The following is an 18,337-nucleotide window of genomic DNA, read 5'->3' on the forward strand; positions in this document are numbered from 1 at the left end:
GTAGCGTAATTTAGAGACTGCTGACAATTACAATCTAATTTTAATGCATTGTTTCAGCTGTGCTAATTTGATGTCATATGGCCAAAAGTGCATGCTGTAATAACCAAAGTGGGCACATTAAAAGCCGTAGCCTACAAAATATGAATTCGACATAAAGTATTCCGGCTTATATATACACGCAGGTACAGATTTAAAATTGCACTTGGTCACTTTCCCAGTAGGATTAACACACTGCATTAGCGGATGTAGAGGGTGTTCAGAATTTAACCTGACTACCTTTTCAGTACTTGTAAATATTAAAAACCATATTTAAATGAGACCAATTTAAGCAAGCCGAGGTACTTACACTCAGAACTCACGGTAATAATTCAGTTCCCATAATAAACCTAAGCAAACATCATGATATTAAAAATTCAGTAACTTAAAAAATTTGAGTGCTCATGTTTATCAGTATAGATGAAACCTGAATGTCAGCTTCTGTGTTGAGGAAAGGATATAAGACGCGGCATTTTCTGGACCTGCATGTGCTTGAAACAGGTGATTTCAATTCCGCTAAAGAGTCAGGTGCTAATTTTAGTAATGAGTGATCCAAACTCAAGCCTGTTATAGGACTGAAATTCCATCAATAAAACATTGTCTCTATTTTTTCACTTACAACTAGGATAAGCTCTCAAAATATTCTTTTTCCTAAAACATAACCTACATCATTAACCAATCCTGGTCAGCCACATCCACATAATTATACTCTATTTTATGTACACCCATTTCCAGGCCGGTTCCCATTTTTCCATGTCATTAGTACCGTGTGTCCTACAGGACACACGATACTAATTATACGGAAGAACTGTGAACCAGTCTAGAAATGGGTGTACATAATAAATAATAGAGTATATACGGGTTTGGTGGTCCATACTTGGTTAATAATGAAAATAAAAATTTTAGTAAAATTTTAGTAAAAATATCTTTTGAGAGCTTATCTTATATGAGATTTAAAAAAAAAATAGACAAAATTCTATTGATGCAATTTTAGTATTTTACAGGCTTGACTTAGGAGTACTCAGTAATGAAAGTAGCACCTGATTCATTTGGTGCAGAATCAATAACGTGTTGCATGCACATGTAGATAAACAAAATGCCGTGGCTCATGTGGTGTTTTCTACACATAAGCTTGCACCAAGATTAGATGTGCATGGAGAATTATAGGTCTCATCATCAGCACCCAGAAATTTTAAGTTATTGAATTTTGAATATGATAATGTTTCCGTAAGTTTACTATTGGAGTTGAATTAGTACCGTGAGTCCTGCAGTGCATATCCGCAAAAAGAACCGGAAGTCACAGCTAGAACCACTGCCAAACGTCCACGCTGAGAACCTATTCAAGAGTAATTTCCCTTTATTAACAATTGTACGAAGAAGAAGAACTAGAACAACAAAAGAGATAATAAATATGTTACCTCTGTCTCTTCAAGTAAAGTGAAATAACAATATTTCTCACGGTTAAAGCGAAGGCATATGAAAACATCTCTCTCTCTCTCTCTCTCTCTCATATTTGATATTTCAATGCAACATGACAAAATCATCACATGTTTCTTACATTTACAGAGAAAATTAATTTGTTTGCAAAATATTAAACCTCAATTTGGAGCTACCATTGTTCATGTTAAATATTCCATTAGTAAGTTAAAACTTATTTCTACTACTAAATATGACATCAACATTAACTCTCTCTCTCTCTCTCTCTCTCTCTCTCTCTCTCTCTCTCTCTCATTTAGATACACCCGCGATAGGACTTAAATAAGCGCACGAGCTACCGCACCTTACGGAGCGTATTGTGCCTGCACAAAATTCAGGTGAAATTAAAGGACCTTTTGGAATCCTCGATTAATATGGGCAAACACTGATAACGAACAAACGACTCATGGTACAATGGACGTAATTATGTATCGTATTGCAGGTTTCCTTACACCATCCTCACCTCGAACTAACCCCAATGGTTTCAGAATGTTTAAACTTTTTGATAAGTCTCGCATACAGATCTCAGAAGAAATGTTAAAGTATCAGATCCCTATAGCACTATACAAATTCACGACTGTTTTTTGTTTTGTTTTGTTTTTAAATTTTAATCCTGTACCCATAATGTGTGGATGTGGAACGCGAGCATTTACATCAGCGATCGTAACATTCTCACCAGAAACCAAAACAAAGATTTTCTAACAATAGTCAAAATCATTCCAAAGTTATTTTCAAATTCTGTGTCCATGATCAATCTAGGAACTTCACGAAGCGCTTTCACTCTATCACGTAATATCTACTAAAATGGGGTATGTAATACCACTCGAATATTTGCATCCGTACTGTAAACCAGCCTCTAGATACGTGTTTCTCTACAACACAATAATAAATATAGTCTAGTCTGCAAATGTACAAAAATCAACGAATATCATGAAATTCTATTGTTTCGTGTTCCTATGAAGATATATGGACATGTGCTATGAGGTACCGTATGAATTTTAGCACCCGTATCAACAACTAACTTCCTTCACATCAACATACCGTTCCAATTTTAGCATACTTGCTCAGAATCAACTTGTATATTTCTCTATGAAAATGACTAATATATATGGGGTTCTCTTCTCCTTTGTAGACGTTAAGTTATCTCCATGTAGAATAAGGACATTCACAACATTCTTTCAAGCGATGCATTTGCGTTCAGAACCACGACCTTCTTACCACTGCATGTCACAGCACAAGTTGATGCCAAAATAAAAATCAGTATTATTTTTTTTATTATACAATAACCATCTGATACTAGACACCAGTAAATTAATGCACTGTTCCGTTCACACTATTCTTGCTTTTCATGTTCTTGCACTTACATCAAAAGATTCATGAATCTGACCTATAAAGTACCGTATCAATTTTTGCATCCGTACTCAGAACAAACTTATATATTTCTCTTTGTAAAAGCCTGAGTCATATATATTTCGTTTCTTACACAGCTGTACACGTCACAACATCTCCATATATATCATTTCACATTTCTTGAACTTTAAATATTGCAATTTAGCAGCTTTTTTTCCTAAATCCTTGCTCACAAGACCATTTTCCTATCTAAGGTACCTAACCTCAATTCTTTGCAGCGATGCATCTGCGTTCAGAACCATGACCTTCTTACAACTACCTGACACTGCACAAGTTGATGCCAAAATAAACATCAGTATAACTATTTTTTACAATAACCATCTGATGCTAACCACCAGTGAATTAATCGACTATTCCTATTTTTAGACAAAAATCGTATCACGAGGATATAAAGTATAACAATCGACCAAAGTCAGTTCATTGGTTGTTGTTGTTGAGTTTAATTATAGTGGCGTGCGCACAATTGTGCATGTGCCACTTTTTTCTGACTGCACCGCAGCCTGCTAGTTGTTCCTGGGGAAGGGAATGGTGCCACCTCCCCCAGGCTGTTATGGGTTCAAGGAGCCCTGATAGTTTGGCCTCAATCTTTGGGTCCATAAAGGTCCCTTACAGTTGAATGGTTGGCTGTCATTAGTGGGAAGGAGAGCTCGGGAACGGTCCTGGTTGCTTCACATCGCTGGTTTCTTCTTGCATTTGCCTGGTGTTTTTTTTTTTTTTTTGGTGGCTTTATCACCGTTATGTAATGTAGAACTTCTTATCTTTTCACATAATCATGAATTACCCTGATAACATGGATGACACTGACTTTCTGTATCACATACAGTTACCCATAGCTTTGTGAGTATGTTCTGGAGTGTAAAGTTTTGCAAATGATATTTCCAATCGGACACATGCATCGACTAATCCGTTAGAAAGGGCTCTGCTAAAAGTTTTAATTGTTAATACTTTCATTAGAAAACAAAAATTACAGGCACTGTTTCAGCATCATTTTATTTTACAATTTCTTGTATTATATAATATTTTATAGATTATCTTTAGGACAAAATAATAAGATCTTAAATTTACTCGTTATATAATGTAAAAGTAACATGGGCGTACCTAAAGTACTTGGCACCCGGGGCAGATAATTATTTGCCCCCCCCCCCATTTTAAAATGTAAACACACAAAAAATATATTATGTTTGCAAGTAGAATTTTAAGCAAAACAGTGTTGTCATAAGCAAATTGGAAATAACGTTTACTTTGGCGAAGTTTTCATTTGGCTTGAAAACTTGTACTGGGATTTCAACTCTCCCGATAGCCACCTCCACTTTCTGGTTGTCATCCGGGGCAGACCCCCCCCCCCCCCTTCGCACCAACCCTTAGTACGCCACTGAGAAGAAACATTTTTGTTTTTACCTGCGAACTTTTTGATAGAAAAGTTAAACCGAAACTATAAATACTAATAAAAATACAAGTAGTGTGTTCTAAAAGCGGAGGGTGGAGGAGGGGGTCAGTTTCAGCTGGAACTAGCACAATTTGGAATGTAAAACTAAACTATGAAAATCATAAAAACTGAATCCCACAGAGAGAATTCCGAGTCAGTACATGAGAAATATTAACATTAGTAGTGTATGGGACAACGGTAGGGTCAAGATGACTTTAATGTTAAAAAAGGGTATATCCACTATAGGGTCTATGGAAATTCAACGGGGGGGGGGTAACATGGATGGGACTGTATAGCGTCAAGGGCATATGGACATTGATGGGCCTGTATAGCATCAAGGGAAAATGAACATGGGAGATGGAGATAACACAGACAACAGACAAGAGACAAACACTGATACAACATGAAGAAGAAAAAAAAATGAGACAAGAAAGTCATTTTTTTTCGAAACCTACGAGGGGCCCTGAAAATGGCCTTTGGCTTCTTCTTTTTCTATTGCCTCCACTTCTTCAGCCATCTCCTAACCTTTCCCACTATTACTGTCTTCTTCTTTTTCTTTTGGGACTCTGGCATCCAGTCAGGGTGGCCAATGGTTCTAAACTTGTTCAGGATGTTGATCTAGTTATGGTTTAGCCTCTCAAACCACCTCCTCTCCTTTAACCACCTGTCCTTGATCTTCTTCACTTCAACATCAATCACCTTTCTCGTCTGTTCTTCCGCTTTCTTCAGTTGTTCACCACCCCTTTTGACAAATGGCCACTCTGACCATTGCTCTATCTCTACCAAATAGCATCTGACTTATATTACTTTATCCAGAGACTCTTTTATTGTCCCTACTCTGGCATGGGGGGATTAATTAATCATCTCAACCTCTTCACTTCTTCTATTATCCCCTCTATCATCTCCCTGGCTAATTTTAGTTGGTTGACATAGGCAAGAATGCTTGTTAACCTCCATTCTCTTTTAATTCTTTCAACAGCATATTCACCATCAAAAAGTAAGTATTTCTTAAATCATTGAACAAAGCTGACACTGCCATCTTCTCTGCTTATTCCGTAGAATGGCGCGAACGACGAACGCTTTGAATTTTTTATCTAAAGCACGGACGTGAAGGAAAACATCCCCTATTTTTCTCTTCTCATATTACTTACTATCCACACAAAGGTGAAAAGACAAAAAAAACCAAAAAAAAAACATAACCAAAATCTACTATCCCCACACGAGAAGAAGCCAAATCAAACCCAAACTATACCATTCACACACGGGAGAAGCTAAAAACATAACCATAAGCTACTATCCACACAAGCGTAGAAGCCAAATCAAACCCAAAAATCTACCATCCACACACACTGAGAAGCTAAAAACATGACCATAATTTACCATCCACACACGCAAAGAAGCCAAATCAAACCCAAAATTTACTATCCCAAACGCGAAGAAGCCAAAAATCAAACCCAAACTATACCATCCACACACGGGAAAAGCTAAAAACATAACCATCATTTACCATCCACACACGCGAAGAAGACAAATCAAACCCAAAATCTACCATCTACACACTGGAGAAGCTAAAAACATAACCACAGTCTACTATCCACACACGAGAAGCCAAATCAAAGCCCAAATTTACTATCCACACACGCTGATATTTATAATCACACTACTCCACATTCACAGATTGGCAAATTTAATAGTGTTTCTTTTCTAGATTTTTGGTTAGCCCTGAAAAGGGCTGTTTTTCTGGAACTCCATATACACCTGTCTAATGGTGGCACCTTCCGGGTCTGGCACCACAGACAAAGCGTCTACTCCAATCATTGTTCCAATTCACTCGAGTGGTTGGAAGAGCAGACTGGGGTTGAGTGGCTTCACTATCCCACTCTTCTGTTTGTGGAATAGTGAACACTTCTTGTTCCCTCTGTCTTCTTTGTCTTCTATGCCACACTCGAGGATGAACAACTGGCCTCCTTGCCTCCTGTGGGTCCTGTACTGGTTCTTGTTGTTGTTCACGTTGTGGCTGTGGTGCAGCTACTGGCTGTGGTGCAGCCATTGCCTGTGGAGGTTCCCTCACCATAGGCTTCACCTCACAGCTTGGTCTCATGAACAGGTGAGCTCGGATCCCTCTCTTCTTTTCCTCCTCTTCTTTCATTTTGCTCTCTTCCTCCTACTGGCTGTGGTGCAGCCATTGCCTGTGGAGGTTCCCTCAATATAGGCTTCACCTTACAACTTAGTCTCATGAACTGGTGAGGTCGGATCCCTCTCTTCTCTTCCTCCTCCTGCTCTATCCTGGCTTCTTCCACAATAGCCTCCACTGCCAGCTCGTTCAGGAGTCGCATGGCATACTCCAGGTGCATCTGAAGTTCCATTAACTTAGTCAGTCTTCTGCTCATTCTACTCATTCTGCACTGTTGATCAATCAACGATGGGTAGCCAGACTGCTGAGTGTTTCCGTATATAATCTTGAAGCACTAACGTGAAGGAAAACATCTCCTAAGACCCAAATCTTACATTACCTATATCATTACCAAAAATAAAACACGCGCAGACCTAAAAGAAACACTCACTCACTTTTTGTACTGACAATGAACAATATTTTTTAAATTACAAGCGACGGAAACGAAGGAGAGTCACACTTTCTAACCAAGATAAAGAAATCATGTGCTTATAGACGAACTTCTGTTTTTTCTAACTGACTAACATAGCATTGGCAATGGAATGTGTATTTCTTTTCTAGAGTATGGTGTAGCCCTGAAAAGGGCTGTTTTTTGTGTGAACGAAGTGATGGCAATCTTTTAGAGTCCAAGATTGTGGCCTCGTCTGGTGACAGACTTTCTCACAGGATACGGTCTGCTTCTTCGGGAAGAGAAGGAGAACTCTTTGGTGTCGACACGTCACTCGACAAAACTTCTGTTAGGTTCGTGTTGCTGCTGCTCTCTAGCTCTCTGTTCTCTCTGTTGTTTCTGAAGTCTGTATTTTTCCGTCCGTTCTTCTTTCTCCCTGTTTATTTCCTCTCTGAAGAGCTCTTCTATTAGGTCTTCAGTGACTTTTAACATTCTGACATGCTCTCTCTCTCTCTCTCTCTCTCTCTCTCCGCTTTTACGGTAAAGCGCGGACGCGAAGGAAAACATCCCTACACTGTTTCGAGTCGGAACACTAAAATAGTGTGATGTGAGGGATATAGAGAAGTCAAAGAGCATGGTTCATGATACCCATAGCAAAAAACAAACTACAAACACATTTTTTTTCAAAACGCAACATTTTTATTCAAATAACTCACAACTAACAATTAACACATTTTTTTAAAATTAACCATTCAAACAACTAACAAACATTTTTTTCTCTCAGTAACGATCTATTTTGAACAAGGTTGAAAACATTGTGAATGAAAATGATATTTCTACTTTTGGAAGTCATTGAGTCATTGATGTACACTAAGTTTCCTAGCCAAAAGACAAAAGATAACTATAATGAACAATGTAAAGAGGGATAACAGTCTTCCATGGCTTCTAATAGTCTAAAATGACTTCTCTCAAACCATAAATTTCTAGGGTATTATCGAATTCGGCATACAGGAGGACGTTCACCGTCTGGGGTAAAGGTTCTGCAAACTGAAGTTCCACACGCAGTTGACCAGATTTTATAGGGTGGAAATATCCCTCGTCACTGCCTTGGTCTGAAGTGAAATCAAAAGCCCACAAAGCATAGACTCCTGCATAATCGTCGTACGAAATGAGGTGACTGGTGTTGGTCCCTAACTGTCCGGTGGCTTCGTACAGTAACAAGTACGATCTCAAGTAATTCCTGTCACCAAACTTACGCTCGAAAGATCGGGTACACAAGACCTTGCCATCGCTACTGACTTCAATTTTGGAGACTCCGTAGGGCTTAAACTGGAATGGATTTTAATCGTGGACTCCGTTGAGCGCTGCATTGCTCACGAAGCCAACGATTAAACGTTTGGGTAACTGTCTTTGGAACAGATGATCTTCGATCCTGGATCGGAGTCCAGCAGGAATAGTGAAAGTTTTCACTTCCACACATCGTATCGGATACTTGGAGTTCGTTCTGCTCAAAGTGTGACTGATGTCGTTTCCCACTTTAGGTAACACTTCCACACGTCGCACTAAGAGTCTGGCTTCTTGAATGATAGTTTTGTACTCGGCAGCATGGGCCAACAAATGGAATGCGGTACTGCTACGATTCAGTCTCAGGCGGATATCCACACCGTTCAGCAAATACTTCTCTTGCAACCACATGCCCAAATGCAAACGATCCATCCGTTCTAAACTTCGTCCTTGCAGGATTTTCTTTCTACGGTCGTTAAAACCTACATTGTGAGAATCGTCATCTGCTGTCATGGCTGTCTCGTTAAACGGGTTCTCCCCTGCTGTTTCAGCTTTCCATACCACGCAAGCATCCAGATGAGTGTTCTTGCTCTCTTTTCTGTACGTCAAGAGATTTTCCAGGTACGCTCGGTAAGAGTAAGTATCCATGCTACTGCTGACCAGTTTGTTATTCAAATACAAATCCACTTCAGTGAACAAGGAATGCACGAAATTCTTGACGGGAGCTACTCCAGCATCGGCTCCTGGAGCAATGCGGTCCGTTGTGATCACTTGGACTTTCAGGTACAAGTAACTGCTATTCCGATCTATGTAATCGTCGGGTTGTCCTTTGATTTCAAACTCGATGGGAGCTAAATCCTTCAAAGAGGAAACGTGATGAATTTCGACCCATTGGGAGTCTTGCATCGTCATCATGGTGGGTGGCATGGCAAACAGATCCAGTTCCGACTTGGAACAGGCGCAAGACTCTTGGTGCATCATTTCTGTTTCTAATTTTTCAATAATCAAAAACGTCTAAGTTTCGAGGAGTTCTTTTTTCTTTGTCTTTCTAGCTTCAGAAGTGTGAAGTCTGGTGAAAGGGTGTTTTCTTCGTCGTCTCTTTCTGCCTTGTCCTTGCTGATTCGTCAGGGAAGCAGGAATGTCTGACTCGCTAGCGTTCAGGGTATTTATAGCAGTTTCTCGTCGGCCCAAAATGTCTTTACCCGTTTGCAGCAAGACATTATTTCCTGCCATCAATAATGCTTCTTTTGAGAAATGCTTTGCCCTGTGTCAATGCCGCATCTTTCAAGGCATGCAATCCGCGTGTCACCATCGGTTTCAACACCGGATCCACCGAACGAAAGGCTAATTTTAACATATCTCCTAAACCATGCCCTCGCTGTCAAGCAACGCCTCGGTACACTAGATACATTACTTACAATTCGTTAGAGTCTCGTTTTCGAAAGTGGAGTTTCACCGTGACTTTGCCTTTGGAGAATGGAATATTTTGTCCCAGATCTCCTTTTATGGCAATGTTGACAGTGTCAAAATACGACTTACTGACGGGCAAATAGTGAGGATGTAAAAATTCACGGTGTACGTGATATGTGTTTGCACCTTCCTGGTCATTGTTCGTGTTACTATCCTCTTTGAAAGGAATCACACGCAGTACCGGCACGTAGATCTGTCCCACTACGTTTTACTCCACCACATCGGAGTACAAAAATATCAAATTCAGTCCTTTCGTTCAGTTCTACCGGGTGTACAAAATTTCAAACAAACTACCATTAAACCTGAAGGACGATGTGTCCGTGTCCTCAAATTTGATCACGAGGCGACGAGCCACTTTATGGTACTCAATCTTCACACTTCTTTTGGCTCTGTTCATGGCTTTGCCATAGGCTAAGTCGAACCTGTCCGCAATAGTGTCCACCAAATGTTCACCACTAAAATAAAACCCTGAAGGAATTTTCAATGTGTAGATACTAAAGGATGGATTGCTGGCTGGTCTTGAATCCCTATAAAACCCGATTTTATTTATTTCTTCTTCCAATTGGGCATTCAGGATTTCCACCTGGAAAGTGTTTTACTTATCGGTGATGTTTTTGATTTGTGTCGGGTGAATGATTTCCACCAAAACCACTTCCCATTGGGCTTCGTGATCTAATTGGATGGCCTGAGGTAATTTGGCCGTGTAACAGCACAAAGTGTTGTTGGGAAACACCTCCATGGATCTGTCACTGGGTAAGGTTAAGTAAAATAGGTTGTTATTGTTCATAATTCCAGAGTTATGTGGCTGTCCGAGGGGTTACTGGAAGTCAGAGGCGTGTCTCCGCCCAAAATGGGGTTGTTATTGCTGTTGGAGTGGTGACTGACACTGGACGCAAGATTCCCGTTGTTCCCGTTCGAGGAAAATTTCAGGGATGGATTGGGAAGCAGGTAACCAATACAACTGCTAAATAAAATGGTCCACAATTGTTTGTCTCCTTGTTGCAAACTCAAACTGGCAATGGCTGCGCCGATGACACAATACACCACACAGATTTGGCAGAAGAAGACGATTTGTGTTTTAGGCACACGTTCTCCACGCCACACCTACAAGGGTTGTTTCTGTAAATCTTGCAGAGAAGAACTGGGTGAGAGAGTGGTAGCATTAGCTGAGTCTGTGTTAAAGGGCATGATGATCATTTATTTTTATAATCAAAGACTTGCGAAGCGTCGATACAAGAATCAAAACTGGGTATATATCCTTTCCAACGTACTTTGACTTCTTTGACACGACGTTTGCCCACGGATTCTGCGTTGGAGAATGATTTCGATGTACACGTCGTTTTCTTTTTTGGTGAAACGTTGTAACTCGGGCAAGTAAAACGTTCCTTTTAGTTCTTCTCCGTTCATTTCTTCCAATTTATAGACGGTAGGATGACGACCATGCACTTGTCCAGTGACACGAAACAATTCGGTGGTCCAGTTGGGCAAGTAACCATTGTCGAAAGTGCGTTTGCTTTTCCCAATGCGCACCCAATCTCCCACAGCCAGCACATCACCTTTCTTGGGAACAGCCACCGTCGGGGACGTACCAAACATGCGATCATAAACCAGCATTTCGTTGTCGGGAGTCACCTCTTGCGGGGCACGTCCAGTGCTTCGACGGTAAGATTGGTTGTACGCTTGAACCAGGTACGGTAAGATGTCTATGTACTTGAGAGTGTGGTGATACGTAAATATTTCAACATGCGTTCTTTCAAAGTGCGTTGAAAACGTTCCACGGTGATGGCTTTGGTTTCTGGATTCTCGGTGGTGAAAAAATGAATGTCACATTTCTTTAATTCTTTCTGGAAAGCTTGGTTCAGAAATTCGGTACCTTTGTCCGTTTGCCATCGAAGAGGGTGACGACCACATTGTTTCAACACCTGTTGCAGGGCGCGCACTAACTCGCTGCTCGATTTGGACGTCAATGGCACGATCTAGGCAAATTTGGAAAAGACGTCGATGACACAAAACAAATATTTGTAGCCCCGATTGTAGCTGGCCAAATGAGAGACATCGGCTAAATCGGCTTCCCATTGATGATCGATGCCTTCCACTTGGGTAAGACTCCTGGAAAACTTTAGTCGAATGGGTGTGTGCAAAATGTAGGTAGTTTGTTCTTGTAACCATCGTTGCACTTGAGGTAAACGGAGACTTTTCAGCCGGGTTTTGACAGCACGATGCAACTTCTGAACTCCTACGTAACTTGCAGGATGGGATGGGTCGTAATAAATACTGGCTAACACCTTCTCCATGTTTTTGTTTGTTAATAAGTCACCCACTCTTCGCTGATGGTACGTTGGAAGGGAGGAAAAGGTGGTTTGGAAACGGATTTACGTGTCCGATGGGCCACGGGAGTAGAAATCGAAGCTAGTGGTGGAGGCGGTAAAGGAATGGCTTCGGACTTCTTTTTTTTTTTTACTTCTGGTTTCCCTTCTTTCGTTTTCACTTCTGTTGAAGGAGGAGTGGTCATGATCCTTTTAACCCCGGCTTTCATTTCTTCACTTTGAGGTGTGGGGGAATGGGTTTACAAGGACGCTGAAATCTTACTAGAAATGGGAGCTGCTGAAGGTGTTTGAAAAACGTCTCGTACCTCTTCTTCTTCAGGCTTTCGTGGGATGACGTCTCTCATGACCACTGGGGATGGTATTGGTGGTGGTGTGGGGAATTTACTTTTCATCAAGGTCTTGCAATCTTTCAGAGTGGGTAGAGCTGTTTCGTCTAAAGCTTTCTGGTGACAGAGTTGCAGTCATTGCAAGAGTTGACCGTACTTTTGCGATTTTTCTGTTTCGGACAAATCATGGCGATCCATCAATGAATGCAACTCGTGTTGTAACTGAGACATCTCTTTCAAATTGGGATTGGGAGGCAAATGCGGGGTCCGCTATTTCTGCCAACGGTGGTATTCCATCCATCGTTGGTAAGGCACTAAAGCTAGTTTTCGACCTTCCATTCGATGTCAAGGGTCATGTCTGAGATCTAAGTCCTCCAGAGGTCCTTTTTTTCTTGCTCCCACGAGTCCTCCCAGCATGGTTCCCAATATTCCTTTCATCAATGGTCCTAACAATAGTGGCAAAATTCCGCCACGTTGGACCTACATCTTCTTCTTTTGACGAATGGGGATTTTCTTTTGAACCATTTGGCGAGGAACGTGACGATGTTTGCCTAAACATTGTTTCTGGTGTTTCGACAAAGGGATCGTACCTTTCAAGACGTTCAAACAACATTAGCACACGGTATTGATGACATCTTTGGAGGTCGTTTGAACGAGCTTTTGTCGCATTGGTGGATAAGCTTTGGACAGGACAGACAATATGTTCCCACGATTGACTAAACGAGGAGGCAGTCCTTTCCTATTCTTTCCTTTGGGTTTAGATGAGGGATGTTTTCTTGGGGGTGACATCTTTGAGTCTTCAGGAGCACAAAAACACTGATACCCATGCTTTGTATCAGACCTATTTTATACTGGAATGCGTCGCTACTAATTGTCTTTACGTCGTATCAACTTGAGGACAGGCATCACGCGTCGCGGAAGGGTTCGCAACGGACTAAATCGAATCAGTTCTTGCTTGGACAAATCCAGTAAACTCTGTAACATGCCCGATATCTCTTGGACTTTGACTTTAGGAGCAGGTACTTTGTGAGCAGCAGCCACTGCCACTAAAGAGGAGGGTGTCGTAACTGGAGGAGAAGTTCTTGGAGACAAGGGCGTCTATGGTGTCATCAAGTGGATGAACCTGAGGCTACCGGAGACGCGGTCACAGTCGTTGCAGGTCGTGGTTTGCGAATGTAAGGTTGCGTCCTGGCCGAAATGCCTCTCTTTCTGGTGGAATCTGTTTTCTCTGGACTTTTCTTTTTCTGGGGTTGTGACCTGGTCTTGACACCGTTGCTCTTTTTCTTCTTTGTACTTCGTTTGGCTTTTTTTGCAGTGGCTTTTTTCTTGGGCAGAACTTTGGGGGCATTAGGGTCCCATCTTAAGAGGGAGCGAATGATGACACCTACTAGAGTACCTCTCCCTCCAGGTTTCAAAATGATTTGCTTTTTGGTTTGAGTGTCGATGCGAGGATCAGCCAGTTGGTTCAAGGAAACTTTGTTTCTATCAAAAAAGTGTTTGGTTTGATGAGGAATCTGAATGATACCTTGCAGTAATTGACGTGCTGTCACCGTAAACCATTTTAAGACTTCTCTGAGACTGGCTTCTAAGACACGAGCACGTATTTGTGGATTTTTCGCGACTGATGCCATACAAGGCAGGAATCAATTTGACGGGAAGATGAGACTGAAGGGACGTCATGTTGATACTGTATGAGACAGACGAAAAGTGTCTGATGTTTTTATAGATTTTTGGGGGTCAAGTCGAGGATGGAGACGTGTACAGGACACCAGTGGTGAAACAAATGGGCACTAAATCGCAAATAATCAGGGGTAGTGGGTTTCAAATCGATGAGTAAATAGGCGTGTGGAGTTTGAGTGGCATCGTCGTACGCCTGAGTGAGCCACAGTTTAATTTCTTCTTCGTCTTTTCCTAACATATCGTAGAAAATGACCAGATGGGTTTGACAGGTGTCAGATACGATTCCATGGTCATCGTTTGGAATGCCTTCCACAAACACGATGGAATCGCCTTGACTTTCTCGCAAGAGGCTGTGTACGCCGATGCCAGTCTTTGTAACACCACACGATTTTGCTGAGGTGGACGATCGATCAAATGATGTTTATGTTCGATCAAACGTTTGATAAATTCGGTTTTGCCTGAACCGCTAGGTCCAGCAATGAGCATGTTAAAGGGATGACGAAGATATAAAGCCTCCCAACTGGCACGATCTAAGTGTTCGTCGATGACTTTGAAAGTGGATGAAGAGGGAGCAGAGACAGCAGAGGTAGCCATAGTGTCAGAAATGTCACTTGTGACACGACGACAAGCAAGACAAGAGTTTTTATACTTTTTCAGGACACGTTTACTGATGTTTTAAAAATAAACCACGAAGGACTAAAATACATAAAAGTCAAATAGTTATGTACAATGCACATGAAAACGACCAAACTGGAATAGAAACAAGTCTCTGTACAAAAATTGTTTGGTCACTAAGATGTTCTAGGGATGGGGTGTAATGTTCTTACAGGTTTTACATGAGGTATTGTCACACAAGTGTCTTCCCGAACTGGTCTTTCGGGTATGCCCAAGACAGTCCTCTGAACTTCTTTTGTGCTTCTCTGAAAGAATTCATCTTGTTAGTTTGGTCTTGGTACTCACAATTCACTATCGATCTTGGACGTTGTCTCTTTTTATATGCTGACCAATATCATCGTGACCGGACGGCAAAGTGAAGTGATTGGGAAGCCGCACTCGCTTCTGGTACACGATTTGATAGACTTTTTCCAAGGGTCGACTGACGATTTGGTGAGTGGGTAAACGTACAATCTTGTTCGGTTGGTGAGTGGTCACTTTAAAGTTTTCATCCTCTCCAGATTGCAAGGCTTCTTTCAATACCCCAAAGTTGACCACTGGACTGGTACGATTTCAGAGTCAGTACTTTCGCTTTACACTCGGTGTGCGCTTCTCCTTTTCTGTCCCGGTTTTCGTAGCCGTAATGTTTAGGTCCGCCACTAGCAAAACTTAAAATCTTCTCGTCGGGGTGCTCGTCTGTCCAGGCTCCTAAACGGTCTCCTTCGATGTCATGGTGACGTTGACCTGGGCGATCGATGTAGATGCAACTGTCCGTGTCAAAATACAGGACACGATCCCCTAACAGTTCTAAAGCTTCGTACAATTTTAAGCAAGCATGGGTTGTCACATAAACCACAATGATGACATTTAAAAATTCGTCGGCTTGTACAAAGTCCAGATCTTCTTTGTAATTGACTTAAATCAAATCCTCAAGAACGACGTCCCGTGTTTCATGAATTTGGTTTTGTAGCGAATCATCTGGAATTAGCGGGAAGGTTCTTTGAAATATTCTGTCTTAGGTAAACACGGTCGTTTTGCCATTTGGCCCCACAAGCAATTTAACATCACTTTGGCAAATGATCGCCTGCCTTCGTTTTTCTCGATGTGGTCCAAAGGGATGCCTTCTTGTTCCCAGTATTTTCAGTTTCAAAAAGGCATCCACGAAGTCTGCGAAGATGCCTTTCTGATTGGGTTCACTTTTGTGGTATTGTTTTGCCTTGGGAAAGTGACAAATTTACACTTCTAACAGTTGGTATCCCAAGTCCATAGCCTTGAACTGTTCTACGCTTCCCCACGTTCCCGTCCAAGCGCGTTCTTCCTGGGTGTGCTGATTAGGCTGGTCTTGGTTGCACGCTTCGGCACAAGTACGACACAATGGAAACATCAAATTTGCCTTGGCAATGGTGAGGTAACACGGGATGCTACAATTTGGTGGGAGGTAAGACTTTGCACTTGATCAACCCTTAGTATTGTCAAATGTGGTCCAGGTCAATTGTGGGTGCCCTGCAGGAAAGCGACAATATTTGTACACGTAAAGATACAGTGAGCACACGTCCAAGTATTTGATTTCTTCTCCTTTCTCTTCGTCAGCGTGGTACAGCAAAGAGGTGGCATTTGTCCGTCCTCCGTACAAACTGTTCCACGGGTTCAGGGGGTCCATCAACTTGTAACTTTCCACGATGCATTTAAACTCGGGATCGATTTTCAAACGTTGATCGTACTTGTGTTCCCATATTTCCACCACTTGCTATCCTTGCTGTCCTAACTTCAAGTGGCCTGGTACAAGCCTTCCATGGTTCCTTGTAAAATCTGATTTTTAGTGCCACGTTCAGGGTAGCAGACGGGACATCCGTGAAATAAGCAACCGTTAAACTCGTACACGTTCTTGGGGTTTTATAAGTCCCAGCCATCCACCGAACACGTTCCAATGGTCTTTTCGTCCCTCTCCGTTGCGGGCATGCTGAATCTATTTGTCTTCCTTGTCGCACAAGTAATGTAACCAGCGTAGGGCTTTGACCGAGTATTCATGATTGAAAAAGTTGGTCGTTTGAGGACTGATGACAGCCAGGGTGTTTTTAGGCATGAATCGTTGTCGGTACACTAAGGAACACGCTTTTGCAATGGTGCAGGCTTCTTTCACATGATCGATCCCTCCGTGTTCCATGAACAGTTCTCGAAATTGTCCACAGCAACGCTGTAAAATGTCCACGTCGGAACGACAATACTTTAACATTTCTTCCTGAAAGTCGAAAGGGTCCGAAGCGTGTGTCTGGTACCAAGCGTAGAAAGCTTCTCGTTGTTCGGTATGCATGTTATGGGGGTCGTAATCCATCAGCCTCAGGCAAATGGGGTAGAATGACATGTTGATTGGCTTCCGTATTGAAAAAGTTTGGAAAGTAGCCTTTTGCCATTTTTGTCATTCCAAACGTTTTAGGCATTCGACTCAAAGTCATGGCCAAATAGCTCATCGAATCTTTAAACTGTACTTGTCCCACTTGCATGGAATGATTTTGCTCCGTTGAAAGTGACTTCAGGACGTTCGGTGCCTTGTTCCGTATATTATCTGAGAAGAAACTGTCCATCGTATCCCGAGAAATTGTGGGCCATCACCGTGGCATGGCGATGACAATCTCTGTAACGTTCGATGTCCTCTTGGCTCCATGTCTTGTCGATGGGGTCTAAGACCCATCGGGAAAAATCGGCCAGCATGTTCCGTCCTCGAAAGATATTTTTACGTGCTCCAGGAATCTTACTGCAGTGAGGGCAATAACTAAAGATAGGCTCCTGAATGCACTTTTCACATGCTCGATGAGCCACACAGAAATTAGGAATGTGAATGCCAGTCTCTTGCATGCATTCGAAATCGAAAAAGATGAAATTGCCTTTCTTCTTGTGGTCATCTTTCTCCTCTTGTTGGGGTTGTTATTTTTGAATGTAGCATTGGTGTTCCAAGTCCACGATTAGGTGACAAATGTGACATTTTTTCTTTCCTGGAAATACGTGTGCCTTGGCACAATTGGTACGCATGCCTTGTCCACACGTAGGGCACAAGCTCAGGAGTTGGGAAGCACATTTATGTTGTGAATCTTGTGTCTTTAGATGTTGTTGGTAACCGGTAGGGCTGACAAAAGTGCGCTGACAAGCTGGACAATGCACTCGTTCTTGTTCTTCGTCCAGACAGGGTTGAGACGCCAAACATCCTGAGCATTTCGATCCACAATGTTTGTGTTGCTCTCGATTGTTATAGCCATAGTCACATTTTTCACAGTAATATCTGTATACCAGGAATCCGGTGATAGTGGTATTGGCATCGAAATGTTCATCATGATGATAGACGTGAATGTATTTTCCATCTTTAAAATCTTAGCCTCGAAACAACAGAGGTTCACGCACTTGTTGATGGTGAAGTTTCAAGGTGTAGCGTGGAGCTAGGGCATCTTGCAATTTTTGCATTTCAGGAATGCCACAGGGTGTGTCGTTGGAGAGGTCGGCTTGTTGTAACAGGAGTTCTGCTTCAATTCGTTGTTTGGCTCGGTCCGATTGTCGAATGTTCACCCAGACTCTTTTTCATTCTACCGTGTCGTTCTTGTTGGCATAGGTTCGCCCCACCAAGATAGCCCTGGCTAAACTCATCTGGTCTTGAGGTTTATTAATTCGGACAAGGCTCAGCTAAAATGTCTAACAGTA

This window comes from Sinohyriopsis cumingii, chromosome 6 (genome assembly GCF_028554795.1).
Source record: "Sinohyriopsis cumingii isolate HCF-2022 chromosome 6, ASM2855479v2, whole genome shotgun sequence".
NCBI classification, from domain to species: domain Eukaryota; kingdom Metazoa; phylum Mollusca; class Bivalvia; order Unionida; family Unionidae; genus Sinohyriopsis; species Sinohyriopsis cumingii.